This window comes from Megascapheus bottae, chromosome 13 (genome assembly GCF_031878675.1).
Source record: "Megascapheus bottae isolate mThoBot1 chromosome 13, mThoBot2.hap1, whole genome shotgun sequence".
NCBI lineage: Eukaryota > Metazoa > Chordata > Mammalia > Rodentia > Geomyidae > Megascapheus > Megascapheus bottae.
The window spans coordinates 19,249,531-19,273,127 of NC_143521.1; the positions used below are offsets into that span (position 1 = coordinate 19,249,531).

General features: G+C 37.9%; 1 pseudogene; it reads right to left on the reverse strand.

The window, feature by feature from the left end:
* Positions 1-616: 616 nt before the first annotated feature.
* Positions 617-23,597, reverse strand: part of LOC150055625 (interleukin-10 receptor subunit beta-like) — a 50,659-nt pseudogene continuing 27,678 nt past the window's right edge.

The following is a 23,597-nucleotide window of genomic DNA, read 5'->3' on the forward strand; positions in this document are numbered from 1 at the left end:
AAAGTCTCTCTGAGAATCCTACAATCTGGGTCCATCTGGTATGGTGATTACCACTTTTAAGGTGAGGTTGTTTTTCTGGTCCATCAATTGGCATCCCACTTAGTTCTCATGCAAAATACTTCTCACAATTAAGATGTAATTTATATATATATATATATATATATATATATATATATATTGGGGGGAGGAGAAGAGTCATAGGGCTTGAACTCACCCTGGGTGCTGTTTTCCCTGAGTTCTTCAGCTCAAGGTTACCACCCTACCCTTGAGCCAAGCCCCACCTCCCATTTTCTAGAAGTTAATTGGAGATAAGAGTCTCAGGTCATTTTGTGCCCGGGCTGGCTTTGAACCTTGATCCTCAGATCTCAGCCTCCTGAGTAGCTAGGATTATAGGCGTGAGTCACCGCCCAGCTATAATTTATATTTTAATGAGTATAAGAGACTGAATTTTCAGTGGACAATTTTTTTTTAATCAAAGTCTTTATAAAGCAATGAGTCTCCAAGATGGAGTATTTTTGGCTTCTGAGTCTTTCAAACTAGATGTTTGGTTGTGTGAACAAATCCAGAGCCTAAGATGTGTAGAAGTGAAGTTTTCTTAGGCAGTGGCTCTCTCTGATCATTTCTCTGGGACTGATTTTTGAGGTGTGGGGTCTTCCAGGCCAGCTGAGACTGTTTCTTCATTGGAAACTATCTCTGGAGGTCCTGGCCCAGATGGGACTCCTGAGTTGTCACTGCCACTGGGATTCTGCTTGCTGCTTTCACAGTCTTCTGTAATGTTACTTAGGTTGTCGAAAATTTCATTCTCATCAGAGAATGGAAAGGAGAAAAAGGGACATGTGCTCTGATGAGGGTGGCCCAAAAAACTATTCCAGGTGCTGCGGGGGCAAGGGTGTACTTGGACTTCTTGTAAATGCACCATAGCAAAGCAAAGCAGCCGATGAGTAGCAGGAAGCCCGCAAAGACAGACACCATGAAGATGATGGGCACGATCCAAGGCGGAGTTTTGTCATTAGTTCGCTCACAGACAGGCTCACTCCACTGCCCCATTTGGTTTCGAACAGGAACAACGCCTTGAACTTGAATGCAGTAAGCTGTCCAGGGTTCCAGGTTTTTGAGGACCTCGAACTCATTCTGAAGAGTAACTTAAATCTTCTCCGCATGTCCATCTTTCCAATACTGCAACTTGTAAGCCAAGCAGTGATAAAAGTCCTTCATGGTCCAAGTTCCTGGTTCATTATGATCTTGGGGGGCTGAGAAATGCATGTGTAAAGAATCAGCAAAGGCTTCTATATGTAATCCAGGAGGTCCAAGAAGGGTGTCATCCACAGGAGAGAAGAGGATGGCCACCCACTTTGAACGTTCATTTGCGAATTCAGCCCTATTCTCAAGGTGTAGTTGCCATATTTGGAAAGACCGACGAAATCACACTGCGTGCTGTTGGATACATTCGGAATCCCCTGTAACTACTTTTCTGCTGAGCTGTGAAAGCCAGGTTCCCTTTGTCAAAAGCAGGTGACTCCCACTGTAGAATGTTCTTGAAATTAACAGAGTTCATTTTGACATTTTTAGGAGGGGGTAAGATCGCTAGTGCTGTAGAAAGGAAGGAAATTTTCAACTCTTTTCCTCAAAAAGGTGGCCCAAGAAAAGCCTCACATTCCATGCTTAGATTTCCATGGCAGCCCTGACACCAGCAGCCCACTGTGCAGCCAGCATGCCAGGATCCAGGCCAGGCCCCACATGGGGCTGCCCCCTTTTTTAAAAATATTTTTATTGTAATTAAAAGAAGGGTTACATTATATTCACCAGATAGAAGGTGCATAACTTCACAAACATTGATACCCTTTTTCATGACATGGTCCCTATTCCCTCCGACCCTCCTCCCTCTTATCTTGATTTCCCCCTTCCCTATCCAATGTAAAATAACCAATTAAGCACATATCAAATATATCAGATAACAAGGTGAAATATTGTAACAATATGAGATAATCAAGGGATAGCAAAAGAGATGAGAGATAACATAGTACATTAAGGACAACAATCACTCATTATATGGCTTTTGTTTCCTTCTCCTGGAGGTCCTTACATTTAGTGTCATACTATTTGGCCTTATGTCTCTATATTTTATTCTATTGTAAATCTCTGCTAGGAGAGCCAAGGTTTCTACTGATTATGACAAATGAGAGAAACCATTGAGCCTATGTTCCATTGAGTCTGGTCTACTTAACTTAATATGATTTTTCCTAAGTCTTTCCATTCCCTTACAAATGGGGTGATGTCATTCTTTCTGACAGCAGCATAGAATTCCATTGTGTATAAATACCACATCTTGCTGATCCACTCATCAACTGAGGGGCATATGGGTTGGTTCCATATCTTTGCTATGGTAAATAGTGCTGCAATGAACATCATTGTGCTAGTGGATTTAGTATGCCCTTGTTTTTGGACAATTGTGTAAATGCCAAGAAGTGGAATTGCTGGGTCATAGGGGAGCTCTGTGTTTAGTCTTTTGAGGACTGCCATACTGCTTTCCATAGTGATTGAACCAGTTTGCACTCCCACCAACAGTGTAGTAGTGATCCCTCCTGGCCACATCCCCTCCAGCATCTGTTGTTATGTGATCCTCTGCTAGGAGAATCCTAGATGTGAACTACTTATTGCAAATGAGGGATGCTATGGAGCCTGTGCTCATTTGGGTCTGGCTTACTTCATATAATATGATTTTTTCCAAGTCTTTCCATTTCCTTACAAATGGTGTGATATCACTCTTTCTGATAGAAGTCAAGCATAGAATTGCAGCATAGAATTCCATTGTGTATAAGTACCACATCTTCTTGATCCATTCATCCAGGTTGGTTCCATATCTTTTCTATGTTAAACAGTACTGCAATGAACATCATTGTGCTAGTACCTTTAGTTTGCCCTTGTTTCTGGACACTTGTGTAGATGGCAAAAGTGGAATTGCTGGGTCATATGGGAGCTCTATGTTTAGTCTTTTGTGGAATGACCATTACACTTTCCGGAGTTGTTGAATAAGTTTACATTCCCACCAACAGTGTAGTAGTGATCCCTCCTGGCCACATCTCAGCCAGCATCCGTTGTTATTAGATTTCTTGATCATGGCCATTCTAACTGGAGTGAGATGTAATCTCAAAGTTGTTTTGATTTGCATTTCTTAAATCGTCAGAGATGTGGAGCATTTCTTCATGTGTCTATAGGCCATTTTAATTTCATCTTCAGAGAATTCTTTAAGTCTTTAGTCCACCTTTTTATGGGATGGTTGTTTCTTTGAAGATTTGTTTTTGAGAAATTCAGCTTTTTGAACTATAGGTATATTCCTCAGTATAATAAAGGCTGTATATGACAAATCTATAGCTAGCATTATACTAAATGTCAAAAATACAAGTCCATTTCCTCTAAAGTCAGGAATGAAACAATGATGCCCATTCTCTCCACTCCTCTTCAATATAGTATTAGAATGCCTAGCCAGAGCAATAAGGCAAGAAGCAAGCATAAAGGGTATTCAAATAGGGAAGGAGGAAGTGAAACTTTCCCTCTTTGCAGATGACATGATTCTGTATTTGAAGAACCCTTTATACTCCACTCCAAAGTTACTTGGGCTGATTTGAAACTTTGGCAAAGTAGCAGGGTATAAAATTAACCCTCAAAAACCAATGGCTTTCCTTGATGCCAACAATGAGAAGAGGCAACTCCTTTTGCAATAGCCTCAAAAAGAAAATGAAATACTTAGGAATTAACTAAGGATGTAAAGAACATTTTTGCTGAAAACTTTAAAATCCTGAAAAAGAAAATCAAAGCAGGGGCCGGGAGTTTGGCCTAATGGTAGAGCGCTTGCCTTAGCATGCATGAAAACCCTGGTTCGATTTCTCGGTACCACATACATAGCAAAACCCCGGAAGTGGTGCTGAGGCTCAAGTGGTAGAGTGCTAGCCTTGAGAAAGTCCAAGGACAGTATTCAAGCCCTGAGCCCAAGCAAGAAAAAAAAAAAAGAGGGTAATGGGGACCAAGACATGTGAAAGGGTATCAATATATGTGAACTAATGCACCTTCTACCTGGCAAATACCATGTAACCCTTTTATTAATTACAATTTAAAAAATTTATCACCTTCATAAAAAAAGAAAAGAAAATCAAAGCAGAACTATGGAAATAGACCCCCCCAATGTTTCCGGATTGGAAGAATTAACATCATGAAAATGGCAATCCTACCAAGGGCTGTCTACCAATTCAATGCGATACCCATCAATATCCCAATGGCATGCATAAAGGAAATCGAAGAAGCAATCCAAAAATTCATATTGAATAATAAAAGACCCTGTATAGAAAAAACAATCCTCAGGAGAACGAATAGCACTGGAGGAATATCAATACCAAACTTCAGACTCTATTATAGAGTTATTGTAATCAAAATTCTTGATACTGGCCCAGGAATAGGCTTGAGGACCATTGGAATAGAACTGAGGACCTAGAAATTAACCCACAGACCTACAGCTACCTAATCTTTGATAAGGAAGTGAAAATAAAAGAACATGAACAAAAGACAGCTGGTTTAACAAATGGTACTTGGCAGAATTGGTTAAGCACCTGCAGAAAACTAAAGGTGAATCCTTCTATGTCACCCTGCACAAGAATTAATTCCAAATGGATCAAAGACCTTGAGGGAAAAGCAGATACCCTCAAAACTTTACAAGAAGGAATAGGAGATACACTAGGACTCATTGGCACAAGATGAAACTTTCTTAATAAAGGTCCAGAAACACAACAAATTAAAGAAAGTTTGGACAAATGGAACCGCCTTAAACTGCAGAGCTTCTTTATGGCAAAGGGTGTAGCTAACAAGTTAAATAGAAAGCCCAGAGAGTGGGAGAAGATCTTCACTAGCCATACACTAGACAAGGGCCTCATATCTAGATTTTCTTTTTTTCAAAGACCAAATGAAAATTTCTTGTCTCCATTTCCTAGAGTTCATTTTGATAAATATTATTTATATGATCAAAGGCCCATAGTTACTGCACCTTTGCGTCCCTCCCCTAAAAGTAACCTTTTTTGATCTCACTGGGTGTGAATACCAACTGTCTTGTATAATGTACTGTGTCCTAGTGCATTTTAGATTTCGCTTCCTCACGTGACAGAGAACAGGTACCAATTGTCTCCCTGTGCTTGGCCTACTTCACTGAGATTATTTGTTCTAGGTCCCTCCATTTTCCTGTAAACACCATCATATTATTCTGCCTAATGGCTGTGTAAAATTCCATTGTGTTTAAGTACCCCATTTTTTGATTCACTCCTCTATTGTCGAGCATCTGGGCTGTTTCCACAAGTTAGCCATTGTGAATAGCGAAGCCGTGAGTATGGATGTGCAAGTGTCTTCAGGAAGATCTTTTTGGAACCTTGTGGCTCCCTTTCCCTGACAGATGTCTCAGTTCCCTGTTCAGAGGTCAAGCTGGACTTCTGTACAGGATATGTGAAGGTCGTGAGAATGTAGAGGATAGCTTGCCCAGGGCAAGGTGACCTAAGACAAAGCAAAGGGAAGCTGTTTGTCTTGTCATGTAACGTTGGGAGTCTTGCTCCACAGTATGTTCATATCTTACTGGTTACACAGGTGACGGCATCAGCATGGGAAGGGTTGATTAAGGATAGATGGGAACATCAGGACATGACATCATTGGGGAACCATCTTGGAGACTGGCTGCTACTGATGATAATAATTCCACATTCCTAGAAATTAGGAGATCAGTTTAGCAAGTGCTCTTAATAGAAAAAGATCACTTTCATTGTTGATATTATTTATTGTTGATATTACTGATATTGTTGATATTATTTATTGAATGGTTGAACTGCCTACCTATATAGGAATCTTGTGGGAAAATCAGAATTGCTCTTTCCCTGGAGATATTGGCAAGTTTTTTAAGGGGGGCATGCTGGGGGTTGGATGTGGGGTTTGAACTTAGGGCCTGGGCACTGTCCCTAAATTCTTTTTGCTCAAGGCTGAGTCATGACGGTAGTTACGGCTTTTGAGTAGTTAACTGGAGGTAAGAGTCTCAGGGAGACTTTCCTGTCTGAGCTGGCTTCCAACCATGATCCTCAGGTCTTGGCTTCCTGAGTAGCTAGGATTACAGGTGTGAGCCACAGGCACTCTGTCAGATATTGCAGATTCATTTTTTTCTATAATTTCATAATTTGACTCCATTTCTACTGCTTCTCTGTATTTCTCTAGAGATACTGTGCTTTTCTCAATCTTTGTCCTTTGTATGATATGATTGTCCTTTCTAGTTCAATCCTCATATGTAAAACAAAACACTTGCATTAATAGGTTTTTATTAAAGATTTAAGGATTTGAGGAGGATTGTAGTCCAAAAAGTTCTAAAAAAAAAAAAAAGAAAGAAAGAAGAAAAAAAACCTTTTCCAGGTGTCAGTGGCTCACACCTGCAATCCTAGGGACTCAGGAAGTTGATTGGTGGAGACTGTGGTTTGAAAACAGTCCAGGCAGGACAGTCCACAAGACTTTTTTCTCCACTTAACCACCCCAAAAGCTGGAAATGGAGATGGGACGCCCTTAAATAAAATAACACGCTTACATAAAATAACTACCCTTAAATTAAAATACTCAGAGACAGTACCCAGGCACTTAGCTCAAGCCCCAAGACTGGTGCAAAAACAAAATTAAAGTTTAATATTGGGCATTGCTGTCTGAAAATTTATCCAGGTCTCATCTTAAGACATTTCTTATTATTTATTTCCTCAAACTCCAGTTTGCAACATCTAGCCTCCTTCCTCTTTTCCTACTTAGTTTTTTTCCTCCCCTCTTTTTATTACTCGAGTTCTGTTCCCTGTTAGTCTGAGGAAACTAAACTTTCCTTTTGAAGTAAAATTTCCCTCTTATTCTATTACACCATTTTCTTCTAAAAATTCACCCATGAGCTAATATGCTTCTGACATTCCTGAGACTTTAAATACAAGTTTCCTAGGCAAAGAAGTATATTTTCTGATATTTAATAAACATTAATAACATTATTAATATACTATTAACAATATATTAATAACTATATTGTTTCCTGATATTACATGTTCCTCTAATTTGCTAAAATGTTTTAAATAATTTTCATTTTACATATAGCAATTTTATTTTACTTTCTCCATATTTTTTCTTCAGTGTTTTTATTTTAACATAATAGTGAATCCAGACTGCTTCAAGACTAGTAGAAAGAATTCATATATGTACTTATCTATATTTCATCAGGTGCTCCCACATTTTAACCTTATCACTTTTATTTTGTATATGCCTATGTGCTAGTACTATTCTTGTACTGAGGGATCCATTCTTGGCTCACGCTTGAGGCCAAGTGCAAGCACTTACAAGCTGTTTGGTGGTTAATTGGAGATAAGTGTCTCACAGGGCTAGCTTTGAACCATGATCCTCAGATCTTAGCCTCCTGAGTAGCTATGAGTCTTTTATGATCAGGAGCCGCCAAGGCCCACCTGTCACATTTACTTTAGATTTTGAGTGCATGTAAACTTGTTTGAGTCCATCTGGGTAGACACTGGGGTTCCTTATCACTAAATATTTCAATTTGTATATTCTAAAATCAAGGACACTCTCTATATTCTAAAACCATGGACATTCTCTTGGAATATCAATATGTACCGATGAAATATCAGATGATTATCACAGATAATTTGTAATATATAGCCTTTATTTAGATTTGGTTTTTGGTTGCCCCCAAAGAGTCCTATGAACAAAACAAAACCCAAGGTTACAGATTATATTTGATTGCCTCAACTCTTCAGTCTCTTAATCTGGAACTGTTCTTCAGTCTTTGTGTTTCACCACTTAGATATTGTGAAGGTTGTGTTACTGATGATCCTTCACTTTAGAGTGTTCCACATCTGCTCATGGTTAGGTTCAGGTAATGTGAATCTGGCAGAAAGCACTGAAGTGACACTTTTCTCCCTTACTGGATTCTATCTTGGGACACGTGCTGTCAATTTCTCCCATTGCTTATGAAGGGGAATATGTTTTTAATAACATTTTCTTCTTTAGAGTCATGGAATGATTCTGAATGGCTACAATGTAATGGTCTGCTGGGTATTTTGAATTTCTTCATTATCAATGTGTTGATTTATTTTAATTTTGAATTAATCTTCTTTCCTGAAATATGCTTTCTTCTTTCTACTTATTGAAGTCTTCTAGTCTTAGTTCAGATTTTATTTTCTTCATGAGATCTTTATTAGCCTATTCAAAAGTTGAGGGGTTTGGGTTGTTTTTAGTTGAATTCTTATAATCCATTTTTTTTGGTTGGTTGTGGGGCTTGAACTCTGGGACTGTGCACTGTCCCTGAGATCTTCAGCTCAAGGCTAGTGATCTACCACTTGAGCCATAGCACTACTTCCAGTTTTCTGTTGGTTAGAGATAAGAGTCTCATGGTATTGAGGTTCACCTAGCATGCATGGAACCACATACACAGAAAGAGCTGGAAGTGGTGCTATGGTTCAAGTGGAAGAGCACTAGACTTGAGCAAAAAGTGTTCAAGGACAATGCCTAGGCCCTGAGTTCAAGCCCCAGGACTGGTAAAAAAAAAAATGAGAATCTCATAGTCTTTTGTGCCTAGGCTAGCTTTGAACTTTAATCCTCAGATCTCACCGTCTTGATTGGTTAGGATTATAGGTGTGAACCATCGATGCCCAGCTTCCTATAATTCTTGAACATAAAAAAACAACCTAATCTTACCTTGTTATTTGATATATTGTATATATGTTTATTTGTTTATTTTGAAATAGGATAGGGAAGGGAGGAAACAAGATGAGAGGAGAGGATGGGAGGAGGGAAATGAGGACAAAAGCATGAGAAAGGGTATCAATGTATGTGAAGTAATGCACTTTCTATCTGGTGAATATAATGTAACCCTTCTATTAATTACAATAAAAATATATTTAAAAAAACAACCTAGCATAAGGGACTGGGTGAAGCCCCAGTTTAGCCTGTTAGACCCCCATTCAGTCCTTAGTATAAACAAAGCAAAGCAAAACACAAAAGATTAACATGAAATCTGATACAATGTAGGAAGTCAGTAACTACTTTTCATCATTTACATTGTGCTTTAAATACTTAGGTGCTTCCTGAACATAAGAGGCTTTTGCCTGTAATCGTACTACTCAGGAGTCTGGCAGAGGATTAAATTTTAAAGCCAGCCTAGACCAAAAAAAAAAAAAACAACAGTCTTTGTGACTACCTCCAAAATAGTCAGCAAAAAACAAGTCAAGTGAGCGACCTTGCAAACTGAGCAATCACAAGGTCCTAAGTTTAAACCCCAAGGAGAGTACATTTATTTGTATCACAGGTTTTAAGATCTGAATTAAAGAAGTTAATTAAAAAGTAATTCTAGAAAAAAATGAGAAAAGAAAGTTTATGTAACATTCTGATGTTGTACCAGAACTACTGTTTAGAGCTTCAGAAATACTAACTCAGAGGCATTACAGGCACAAAGAGGAGTGTTTGGGAATTAACACAGATCTCTATCACTCAGCTGAATAGAGTTCTGGATTGGCTTTACTTGTTTTGTATGTTGATTTTTCCATGGAAGAATTTGCATGAAAAAGGAGTCTCCTCCTAGAACCAAATGCAAATATGGAAACAATTGCTCTGTCTGTTTTGACCTAATGGGCAAACACCCTGCCAGGAAGTCGTCTAAACCTCATGAATCCTAGAGAGGTAAACATACTGATTATTCACTCAGTACATGTATGTACTATGCATTTTCTGTGTAGCAAGGATTTTATTGACATTGAACATGTAGAAATTAACAAGACATTAGAGAAGTCAGAAAGCTGTTTTTGTTTTGGTTTTTTTCTTTCCCTTGGTGAAGCATGGCACCTTCTACCTATAATCTCAGTTCTTAGAAAGGGTAGGCAGGAAGATTGTGAGTTCAAGGCCAGCCTGAGCTGCTGCCTAACCCTGTCTCAAAAAACTAGTGTTGGGCATATAGATTAGTGGTAGAGCATTTACCTAGAGTGTACACATACTGGCACTTAATCCCAGCAACAATGACAAAAAATCAAAACAAAAACCAAACTATCACTACAACCGATAAATAACAAAGAATGGAATAGAGAAAGAAATGCTCTTCTTTACTGAAGTAGCTGAAGTCTACTTTAAGTATCCTGTCTTCAGGTCTCGTAAAAACGAAAAAATAAATCAGCTTAAATCTACCTCAGATCCTTAAGTTTATAAAGGCAGAGATATGTTTTTAAACAATTTTTACTTCAGTAAAAATACTTTAGGGCTAAACTCTGGAGCCCTTTATCTGGCCAATAACAAAGTGCCAAATCAATTCATATGCAACTTGAGAGTCTCCTCAAATTCTAGTGGCCAACAGGTCACTAATCATGGGTAATTAGCATTGTATCCAGTGCTCTCCCTGTGGCCCATAGGAAACAAAGGAAAGTTCCAGTACTACCCACCTTATTATTTTTTGTTTTTGTTTTTTTTTCCAGTCTTAGGACTTGAATTCAGGGCCTGAGCGCTGTCCTTGGGTTTCCTCAAGGCTAGTGCTCTACCACTTGAGCCACAGCACCACTTCTAGATTTTTCTGTGTATTTGGTACCAAGGAATAGAACCCAGGGTTTCATGTATGCTAGGCAAGCACTCTACCACTAGGCCAAACTCCTGGCCCCTACCCACTTTATTTTGCATATCATTACCTTATTGGTGTAGTGTAAGATGATGTCTATTTGCTTACCCATCCAATAGTATGGAACTCATGTATGGTTTTTACAATTTATGAGGAATGGCACATTTTTCCCTCTCATTTTGTTTCTTTGGCTATAAATTTCAAGGTTTTTGTCGTAATTTTTCATCCTAGAATTCTGAGTTTGATATTTCGGATTTTTCCATATATTTGTGAGAAAGTATATTTGATTTTCTTTGTCCTACTCTAACAGCCTGACATATATACTAATGCTCAGCTTAAGGATGATTTGGACCTTATATTGGGTAATGGTTCCACAATGCCTATCAGCATTGTAGCTGTTTGTCTAAGTTCATTCTGTGATGTTTGCTAACTGATGATATTGCCTCACAGAATGTATCTCACAGAATGTATGTATCTCACAGAATGTGTGTCTGGAACCTGTATCTTCAGGCATTCTGCTTTCTGGAAGATTATTGACTATTTTCTACATTATTTGCTACATTCTAGTTTGAGTTAAATGTTATTTATGACCTTTAAGATACTGATAAAAAATAATGAGAGTAAGAGAATTAGAAAAGAATCCAATAGCCTTTCATCAAAAGTTTCTGTTTTTCATACGGTAACTGACTTCATTTCAGTAATTAGCTTTTTTTTTTGTCTACACAGATGCTTAGCTTATTCAACCAACTCTAGTAATAGAAAAATGGGTCCTCTTTTATGCTTGTGACCACAATAAAAATTTCTGTGGACTACTTCACACTCCTTACCATAATAAAATTCTCTGCCTCTGTGAGTTCACATAAGCAATTCTCTTTGTTTTCAGGTATTTTTGGTCACACTGCTGCAAACTAGTAATTAACACACCCAAATAGTGCCAGAGAAGTAGGGTTATTGCTGTGACTAAACCTAACCATGTGGTTGTTAAGCCTTTGGAACTGGTTTGTAAGAGGAATTTGGAAGGTTTGGAGAAATAGGCTAGAAAAAGCCAATGATGCTGTAAGCTGAACTTCATGGGCAATTCTGGAGGGAGTTCAGAAGACCAGAATACCTACGGAATGCGAACAGAGACAGCCAGACACATGAGGTTTCAGATGGAAACACAGGGCATTCGTGTTATATTCTAGCAAAGAATCTGTCTACAGTTTGCTCATGTCCTGAAACTTTGAGTGAGGCTGAGTTTAAAAGTAGTGAATTAATTAGGATTGTGGAGGATTTTTCACGACAGCATAACATTCAGGCTATGTCATAGTCATTGCTAACTGTTTTTTAGACAAGTTTATACGGAGAATTGGGAACAAAAAGAAGAACAAAAGAAACTGGGAAAAAAAGGAGAGGTGGATTTGGCTAGAGAGAAAGTTGAAAGTTCTGGAGGAGGCTGCAGTTATAAAAGAGATTCATGAGGCTCAGATGTGAGGCTCGTGATTCAAATCCAGCCTGGGTAGAAAGACCTATGAGATAATTATGTCCAATTAATCACTAAAAAAAAAAAATCAAACATGGGCTGGGAGTTTGGCCTAGTGGTAGAGTGTTTGCCTAGCATGCACAAAGACCTGGGTTCCTGACTCCTCATATCACATACATAGAAAAGGCCAGAAATGGTGCTGTGTGGCTCAAGTGGTAGATCTCTATCCTTGAGAAAGCCCAAGGACAGTGATCAGGCCCTGAGTTCAAGCCCCAGGACTGGCAGAAAAAAACAAACAAACATGAAACTGTAGCTCAAGTGGTAGAGTGGTAGCTTTGAGCACAAAAACTCAAGGACAGTGCCCAGGTCCTAAGTTCAAGACCCAGGACAGGCACAAATTCCCTTACTCCCTCCACAAGAAAAAAAACCCAAAACAAAAACTGAAATAGATTAATGAAGAGGACAATGATGGAAGGAGTGACATGTTTAAAGTACATTATACTCATAAGTTGACATTTTGAACTAAAACCTCTTTGTACAACAAAGATATTAAAGATTTTAAATATAGCTATTTAAATATTATATATATATATTAAAAAACGATTAGAACTATTGAAGAGATGCCAAGTTCTATTTACTGGGACAATTAGAAAGGTTCCTTGAAGATATCTCAAGAATTGACTATGGGCCAGGCACGGGGACTCACACCTGTAATCCTAGCTACTCAGGAGGCTGAGTTCTGAGGATTAAGGTTCAAAGCCAGCCCAGGCACAAAGAGACCTGAGACTCTCCAATTAACTTCTAGAAAAGTGGGGCTTGGCTCAAGGGTAGGGCAGTAGCTTTGAGCACCCAGGTTGGGTTCAAGCCCCATGATCCACAGAAAAAAAAAAAAAAAGAAAAAGAATTGACTAAGTCCCACCCTCAGACTCTAGGTTCTAAAATTATTTACTCTTTTCATAGACCTTCTACCAAGAAAAGACTGCCCCTGGAGTGCCCTGCTCGTGCAGTCTCCTTCCGGAAATGTATTTCTGAGTTCCGTTGCTCATGCACTCAAGCTAATGCAGCTGCAGTCCAAGTACCTTGGCTATTGCTTGAGCTGGTGTCATCCAGAGCCTTGTTCACATGAGGTTGTTTTTGCAGGCATGTAGAATATAAGAGCTTTGAGGTCATGGAAACCTCCACGAAGATTTCCAAAGAAGGCCTGGGAGGTGAGGAAATATGTCAGCATCCCTGAAGGCAGGGATGATGTATAAAGCCGGAGGGTGATGCTGGAGATGCATGGAAGACCTGGGGTGTGGGAATTGTTAAGAACATGAAGTTATCTTCAGAGCAAAGCTTCAGGCAGCGTGAAGACTAGAGTGGTGGCTCTCATTGGCAGTCCAATAGAGGTAGGCCCCCAAGGCCACCACGGCTCAAATATGCCACTGCATTCCCTGCATGACAGCATGAAGCTGCAGATTTTTGTGTTTGCCATGCTGGGTTTTTGTCTTGCTTTCTCCATCCTTCAAGTCTGTGTTCCCATTCCTCCCTTTCGGAATGAGAGTACTCACTCCGTGCCATTGTTTCTTGGAAATATGGAGCTTTCTTTTTGATGTTAAAAGGACTCACATTGAGGAGTTTGTCTCAGAAGAGTATCTGGGAACAATGAAACTTTGAGGACTTGGGGTGGATTCAATTAATTTCACAGCATAAAATAGCCATGAAGCTTTGTTGGGGGTACAGGAGCAGATGGTTTAAAGATGTAGTGTATCCCCACAGTCTCAGAGGTTAAAGCCTAGGTCCTGCGATAGAGACACTATTTTGAGAGTTTCTGAAAGCACCAGGTGATGCTGGTTGGAGGAAGAAGGTGAATAGAAGTGGGTTCTTGGGGCTATCTCTTTTCCTGGCCGCTTCTTGCATCTACCTTTGTCTTCTTCCTTCCACCATTATGTAATTATTATGCTTCATCCACTCTCCCTACCACAATGGACTGAATCTTCTGAAACGACGAACATATTTTTTCCTTCCTAAAAATAAAAGCAAAGCTGGGCTCTGGTGGCTCACTCCTATAATCCTAGCTTCTCGGGAGGCTGAGCTCTGAGGATTGCAGTTCAAAGTCCGCCTGGATAGGAAGGTCTATGAGTCTCTTCTTTCCAATTGACCACCAAAAAACCCCAAAACCGAAGTCCCCCTAATTTTTCCATATTATGACATTTTTTGATATGTTCCTAAAATCAAGCTGTATTTTATTTTTTAAAATTTCCTAATGTATAATATGATGAATAATCCCAAGATATTGGTAATTTTATTCATTCACACTGAGTACCAGTTAGTTCTTGGAGATGTTTGTCTTCTCATATATCGTAATTTTTTCACATCATAAAATTTGGTAAACAGTAGACGTTTTTAGGACATACTATAATTCAACAAATAATTTTCACAACGTTAACCACTGTGCTACCCTTCAAGAGATACTTCTAGCCATAACTCTGCTATGTAGACATTCAACATAATATTGTAGACACTCAACATAAAATCCTTAGCTGTTTAAGAAGACATCTTTAGTAGAGAAACTGTCTACTGCTTCATTATTATGAGCCTTGGGTCATATTTGCTTCCCTTCTTTTTAATTTTTTTTGTGTGTGGGATGTTACGGGATTTGAACTCAGAGCTTTATCACTTGAGTTATGCCCCATATCTTTCTTGCTTTACTTATTTATTTTGCTCTAATTTATTTTGGGGTGGGAGGAGAGGGAGCCTGGTTGGTCTTGAACATTGAGGGGAATGCTGTACGGCAATGAGGCCATTTTCTATCTGTTGCAAGAGTTGAATTAAAAATACAAGCTATATTTGCCAGTAAAGGTGCTAGGTGAAGTTAAAGGGATAATTATTTTGCATAAAAATGTTAGAATGTCTAATTTACTGCGTAAAATAGATGTGTTATTTCTGTTAAATATTTCTTTGAATAATTTATGAAACTCTCTTGGAATAAACTTTTCAATTAGGGTTTGATAGAAGAGCATTTTACTGTCTCTATCTTTCCCAGAAGTTGTCCTTTATATGTTTCAGAAACTATACATTCAAACTAGAAATGACCATTAAAAAATATATAAGCCAGGAGCTAGTGGCTCTCGCCTGTAATCCTAGCTACTCAGGAGGCTGAGATCTGAGGATCATGGTTCAAAGCCAGCCCAGGCATGAAAGACTCTTATCTCCAATTAACCACCAGAAAACTGGAAGTAGCATTGTGGCTTAAGTGGTAGAGTGCTAGCCTTGAACTGAATAGCTCAAGGACAAGTACTAACACTGAAAATATCAACAACTAAAATAGAATTCTAGAAACAAACTTTTGAAGCTGAGTGACCTGTCTGTAGGCCCCAACGAACATATATATATATATATATATATACATATATATGCATATATATATATATGTTTGCAGATTAAGTGGAAATACGTCAATGAAAACTATTTTGCTTTTTATTGTTCAAAGGATTCAGTAAATGAAAAATAAGTAATGTCTAAAACCTATGTTTCAAAATGTTTCAAATCTGTTTCTCATAGATATATTATGCTGGGTAAGGATATAAAGTACAGAAGTTAAGGAAGAAGACATATTCTAGAGTATGTTTTTGGTTTCTTTGCATTCATTTCCACTCCAACACTCCCCCCAAAAGCAGTTTAGAACCCTAGTCTGTCTGTCTGTCTGTCTGTCTGCCTGCCCGCCTGCCTGCCTGCCTGTCTGTCTGTCTCCTCTCTCTCATTTTCTCTTTCTCTCTCCTTTCCCTTCCTTCCTTCCTTCCTTTTTTTGGTGCCAGTTCTAGGACTTGAACTTGGGGCATGGCTTCTGTTCTTGAGGTCTTTGGCTCAAGGCTAGCACTCTACCACTTGACCACAGCTGGAGGGATATTTTATGGTTAATTGTCTTGGACGTTTCCCACTTAGGCTGTCTTTAACAGTAGGCCTTACATCTTTGAGTGGCTAGGATTACAGGCACAAGCCAAGGGTTCTAGCTTATTTCAGTATTTCACACTGTGGTTTTAATGAATATAGATGCTTTAGAGGCAGTCAAGTTAAAACAATATCTTTTTTATTAAAGAATTTATTAACATTGATTTTTACATCAAATTTCGAATGACATGTTCAACAAACAAGTATTCAAGAAGGGAATATCTATATGCAATCACAGGCACTTAGTTTTTAGAACATAATCAAAATTAGTCTAAGGGTTTGTATATCATAGATACATAGTAATCAATGTAATTAAACTTTGTGTCTATAGAGTCATAAGTTTTTAGGTCTATCTAGTTGTTTTCATATTTCCCGTACCATGTCCGTATCATTGGGTATGCAAATATTGAGTCCTCGCTCTTGCACTGCTTAGCTCTAATAGCCACATATTAAGGATACAATGCGCCTTTTGTTCCTTTGGTCTTGACTTGTCTCACTCAACATGATTCGCACTAGATTCATCCACTTCCCTGCAAATGCCATTATTTTATCTTGTCTGTTGGCTATGTAGACTTCCATTGTGTATATATACCACATTTTCTGTATCCATTCATCTGCAGTAGGGCATCTGGATTGTTTCCATCGCCTGGCTATTGTAAATAGTGCAGAGATAAACATAGCTGAGCAGGTGTCTTTATTATATCTTGGGTTATGATGTTCGGGGTAGATGCCCAGAAGTGGTATGGTGGGATTGTAGGGAAGGTCAATTTTCAGTTCTTTAAGAAACATCCACACTGCTTTCCAGAGTGGCTGAACTAGTTTACAATCCCACCAGCAGTGTAGTAGGGTTCCTTTTTCTCCACAACTCCGCGAGAATCTATCATTGTCTGAGTTCAAAATCTTGGCCATTCTTATTGGGGTAAAGTGGTATCTCAGGGTTTATTTTATTTGAATTTCCTTTATGAACCAACATAGTGAAAATGGTTATACTGCAAAAATTGATATACAAATTCAATGCAATCCCATAGACATTCTTTTTTTCTTTTTTTATTGTAATTAATAGAAAAGTTACATTATATTCACCAGATAGAAGGTGCATAACTTCACAAACATTGATACCCTTTTTCATGACATGGTCCCCATTTCCCTCCCCCTCTCCTTCTGCTCATCTTGATTTCCCCCCTTCTCTATCCAATTTCAAATAACTAATTAAGCACATATCAAATATATCAGATAACAAGGTGAAATATTGTAACAATATGAGATAATCAAGGGATAGCAAAAGAGATGAGAGATAACATAGTACATTAAGGAAAACAATCACTCATTCTATGGCTTTTGTTTCCTTCTTCTGGAGGTCCTTACATTTAGTGTCATACTATTTGGCCTTATGTCTCTAAATTTTGTTCTATTGTAAATCTCTGCTAGGAGAGCCCAAGGTTTCTACTGATTATGACAAATGAGGGAGACTCTTGGGCCTATGTTCCTTTGAATCTGGCCTACTTCACTTAATATGATTTTTTCTAAGCCTTTCCATTTCCTTACAAATGGGGTGATGTCATTCTGTCTGACAGCAGCATAGAATTCCATTGTGTATAAACACCACATCTTGTTGATCCACTCATCAACTGAGAGACATCTGGATTGATTCCATATCTTTGCTATGGTAAATAGTGCTGCAATGAACATCATTATGCTAGTAGATTTAGTATATCCTTGTTTCTGGACAATTGGGTAAGTTCCTAGTAGTGGAATTGCTGGGTCATAGGGGAGCTCTATGTTTAGTCTTTTGAGGAACTGCCATACTGCTTTCCATAGTGGTTGAACGAGTTTGTGTTCCCACCAACAGTGTAGTAGTGGTTCCTCCTGGCATCTGTTGTTATTAGCTTTCTTGATCCTCGCCTTTCTAACTGGAGTGAGGTGGAATCTTAGAGTTGTTTTGATTTGCATTTCTTTTATGACCAGAGATGTTGAGCATTTCTTCATGTGTCTATAGGCCATTTTTTATTTCCAAAGACATTCTTTACTGAAATAGAAGATACAATCCAAAGGTTCATATGGAACAAGAAAAGACCTAGAATAGCCAAAACAATTCTAGGCAAAAGAGCAATGCAGGTGGTATTACAATACCAGAATTCAAACTCTACTATAGAGCCATAATAACAAAAACAGCATGGTTTGGCACAAAACATAGACCAGAAGATTAATGTAACAGAATAGAAGATCCAGAAATAGCACCACATACGTATAGTCAACTTGTTTTTGACAAAGGAGCCAAAAATATACAGTGGAAAAAACACAGTCTATTCAATTATTGGTGCTGGCAAAACTGGGCAGCCACATGCAGAAGACTAAAAAATGACCCCAGCCTTTTGCCAAGCATGAGCATTAACTCAAAGTGGATCAAGGACCTCAGTGTCAGACTGGAAACTGTAAAACTGCTACATGATAGAGTTAGTCACTGGAACTCATAGGCACAGGCAAAAGATTCCTGAACAGAATCCCAGGGTCACAACAGATTGGAGAGAGACTCAATAAATGAGACTACCTAAAAACGAACAGTTTCTGCACAGATAAAAGCATAGCCACTAAAGTGGAGACAGCCAACCAACTGGGAAAAGATATTTACCAATAATACATCTGACAAATGCTTAATATCCAGTATCTACAGGGAACTCAAGAAACTAACCCCCAACCTCCAAACCCAACAAACCATTCACTAAATGGGCAAAGGAACTAAAGAGAGACTTATCAAAAGAAGAGATTAAAATGGCAGAAAAGCACATGAGAAAATGTTCATCACCCATGGTCATAAAACCATATCTTTAGGGCGGACTTTCATCTGATGTTCCTAGTGTCTTTGCAAATGAGAGGCAAAGATAGACTTGAATACAGATAGGGAGAATATCATGTTTCCATAATATCTTTTGATATGAAGAGATATCATCCCTTTATGATATCTCTTGTCATGGAGAAGGCAGCCAACATGCTAAGAGAAAAACAGACCTTTCTGATAAAATTGACTCTGCTGACTTACTGACCTTGAGTTTCTAAAACTGTGAGAAAATATATTTGAGTTTCTAAACTACTCATTTTAGGATATTCCTATGGTAACACTAGAAACTCCCACAAAGTATATAGGGTATATGTGGCTCATTAGTATAAAAATGCTCAGTAGTAAGCATTTATAGTGAATGAGATGTATTCTCATGCCTATGTACTAGGTACTTAGGACTATCTGTGTAGTCTACATATATTAACTGATATCTTTATATCTTTATATATATTTAATATTTTTATTGTAATTAATAAAAGGGTTACATGATATTTGCCAGATTGAAGGTGCATTAATTCACATACATTGATACCCTTTCACATGTCTTGGTACCCATTTCCCTCCCCCCATCCCCCCATCTTGGTTTTCCCCCCTTCCCTATCCAATTTCAAATAACCAAATACAAATATATCCAATATATCAGATAACAAGGTGAGATACTGTAACATTATGAGATAACCAAGGGACAGCAAAAGAGATGAGAGATAGCATAGTACATTAAGGACAACAATCATTCATTATATGGCTTTTGTTTCACTATCCTGGAGGTTCTTTCAATTAGCTTCATACTAATGGCCTTATGTATCAAGGTTTTACTGTATTGCAGATCTCTGCTAGTAGAGCCCATGGTTTCTACTGATTATGACAAACGAGGGAAACCATTGAGCCTATGTTCCTTTGAGGCTGGCTTATATATATTTTTATATTATCACCTTTTCTTAGATGAAGAAACTTGAGTCTCAGAAAAGTGAATAAGACTGGCTGTAAGAAGTCAAGTTTGAAGTTGAAGTAAGGAAGTAGTTTCCAGAGTCTATTCTTTTTCTACTATACTGGAAACTGCACATTGCCTAGAGACAGGTCACTCAGCTACAAAAGTTTGTTTCTAGAATTCTATTTTAGTTGTTGAGATTTTCAGTTAGGACTTGTATTTTCATCTTGAATATTAATTACACTAACAAATTTCCACAAAGTTGGTGACTTAAAACAACAAAAATGAGTTTCCTCAGTTTTAGTAGCTAGCACTCTAAACTCCCAGGTCAAAATCCTCTCTCCTTCCACTGCTTCCACTTCTTCCTTCCCCAGCTGGTCCCCTAGAATCTAGTAGAGAGGTTGTCTTGGTGTTTCTTCTAAACCACTCTAATCTCTATCCATTGCGTTGTCTCCTCCTTTTCTGAATATGTGAATTCCCTCTGTGTGTCTCTTATAAAGATGCTTTCTGTTGAATTTATGACCTAGATAACCATGAGGATCTCCTTATCTTAGGATTCTGAGTGTAATTACATCTGCCAAGACCTTTTACTAAATTAGACATGAAGGTCCTCTTGGGGAGGTATGCTCTAGTCCTCTTGATGTTGCTTTGCCTTGGATTATTTACATAGACTAAGGAAGAAGCTAAGTAACAGGAAAACAGGAAAGAAGAAATGGAGGGGAGGGAAGGATTAAAGGAAAGGAAACAAAATTGTATCCAGGGATTCTGCACAATATGAATGACAATATGGATCAATATTTGCTATCAAAGTTGAACAGATACTGTGATTTGGGAGAGTTGACTAAGCAAAATCTGATCATTGGGGAAATATGGTTAATTGTTTAAATAATATATGAAGAAAGGATTTTTGAGGCAGTTGATATATCTTAAAATTACAAGGTCTTTAAGAGTATAATTCAGGTGCTGGAAGTTTGGCCTGGTGGCAGAGTGCTTGCCTAGCATGCACTAAGACCCAGGTTCAATTCCTCAGTTCCACATATATAGAAAAAACTGGAAGTAGTTCTGTGGCTGAAGTGGTAGAGCTCTAGCCTTGAGAAAGTCCAAGGACAACGCTCAGGCCTCAAATTCGAGCTCCAGGACTCAAAAAAAGGCACATCATAAAGAAACAAATTATAAACTACATAGACATAAAACATATGATGAGCTATATACTCTATAGACATAATGTTTTATTATATATATTACATATATATTAATATGTATTTATGACATACAAACCCTCAGCTTAATTTTTATTATGTTATAAAATCTATGTGCCAGTGGTTGTTTTTTCATATATTTTTATTGTAATTAATAGAGGGGTTACATTATATTCACCAGATAGAAGGTGCATTACTTCACAAACATTGATACCCTTTTTCATGTCATGGTCCTAATTTCCCTCCCCCTTCTCCCCGCTCATCTTGATTTCCCCCCTTCCCTACCCAATTTCAAATAACCAATTAAGCATATATAAAGTATATCAGATAACAAGGTGAAATATTGTAAAAATATGAGATAACCAAGGGACAGCAAAAGAGATTCCCTTCTTGAATACTTTTGTTCAACATGACATTTGAAATATGATGTAAAAATCAATGTTAATAAATTCTTTAATTAAAAAATGAAACATTAAATTTAAATCAGAATCACAGACTTCAATAGATCTAGTCCAATGCCTTGTTTTTATAACTACAAAATATTGCATTTCAACATAGTTTTGTATTCTTACAAGATGAAGAAGCAGTTTGTCACGCAACTATGAGGGAGTTTGTCACTAGCACATTAGGAACTGTGACTGCAAAACAATGGGTTCTACATAGAAATGTCCATTACTTGTCCCAAATCTAGATTTATAAGAAATTGAAAGATTATTCACAATAAAAGGTTGGAACATTCTTAAAAGCTTTTCATACCCTAATCATAGTGTGACAATAAATATGAGCAAGCAGTTCATTTAAAAAAAAACCCACTATAAACAGTTTAAAGAAGTTCTAACTCAATAACAAGGAAACAAAACACTCAACACATTTGGGCAGTGATTAAAAAGAATAAAACCCAGTATTGTGAAATAGGTAAACGAAAAGGCATTCTCATGATTGCTGGTAGGATGTAAATTAGGACCACTTATTCCATTCAAGCTGGATGCATGTACATCGAAGTCTTTAGTTATGCAGATCCTTTCTCTTTTAGGCAGTGATCCTAAGGAAGTAAAAATGCATATAGGCTTTATTCTACTGTTGTTGCCTCCAATTTGTAAATAGCAAAATCTATATTCAACATTATGATATTGGATGAACTGTTTACATAGTATCCTCACATAATAGCAGCAGTGATAACTGTATAATTGTGTAGGAATACATTTTCTAAGTCTCCATTTTTGGGGGGTGGAGATTTTACCAGTTTTGGGGCTTGAACTCAGGGCATGAGCACAGTTCCTGAGCTTTTTTGCTCAAGTCTAGCACTCTTCCATTTAACCACAGTTCCACTTCTGGCTGTGTGTGTGTGTGTGTGTGTGTGTGTGTGTGTGTGTGTGTGTGTGTGGTTAACTGGAGACAAAGTCTCATAGACCTTTCAGCCCATGCTAGCTTTGGACTGTGTTCCTCATATCTTATCCTTCTGAGTAGCTAGGATTACAGGAATAAAGCACCAGGCCTGGCTCCAGTTTTTGTATTTTGTTGTTATTTTTGTTGTTGTTGTTTCAAGAGTAAAATTACACATGACATGTCTCAGGAATGTATTTTCTTTATACCGAGAACCTCTGTGTTAGCTGGGTACTGGCGGCTCACACCTATAATCCAACAACTCAGGAGAATGAAATCTGAGGGATTATGGTTCAACACCAGCCCTAGCAGATAAGTCTGTGAGTTGCTCATCTTCAACATAGTCAGCAATATATTGAACTAGAGCCATGGATCAAGAGATAGAGTGCTAAGAAAAAAGCAAGCTGAGAAGAATGTGTGGCCCAGGGTTCAATCTTGGTACTCCCCCTGCCAGTGAAGTTTTTGTGCAAGTTTTAATAGTTAAGAATGAATAAATAAAAATATCTTATCCAGTACCAATGTAATCCTAAATACTCCAGAGGCTGAAAATGGAGACAAGTCCATGAGATGCCCACCTCTAAGTAACCAACAAAAACCAGTGGAACTGTGGCTCAAGGGGCAGAGTGGCAGTCTTGAATGGAAGAGTGAAGGCATAGGTGGCCAAGCCCTGAGTTCAAGACTCAGTATGAGCACACAAAAAAATCCATAACTTGAAAAAAGATTGGCTGAGTGATACATTTACATAAGAGGACCTCTTATGGAACATAAAGATGAATATCTATTGATATGAAAATTAAATAACTGATAACACACTGACAAAAGAAAAGAGGTTACAGAATGACATGATGCTATTGTGAAAAGCATATTTTATTTATACATGTGATTTGGGTCTATATATTTTACAAACGTCTTCTAAATGTGAATATTATTGGTTGTATTATAAAGGATATAAATAATTTTAAAAGACTTAGGGAAAGACAGTCTGATTATTTTGAATTTTGTATGCATTATTGTATGCATTAATTCTTTTTCTTTATTTTTTTAATATCTGCCTTAGCCTCTCAAGGGTTGAGATTATAGACATAAACCAGCTCAGTTGTTATCATTTTCTACTGATTAATTTTTATGTCTTTGAACTACATCTAAAAATAAATGAAGTGTTTTGGAGGTGCTTAAATATGCTCTGCAATAAGTTTTCCATTTAAAAGAACCAA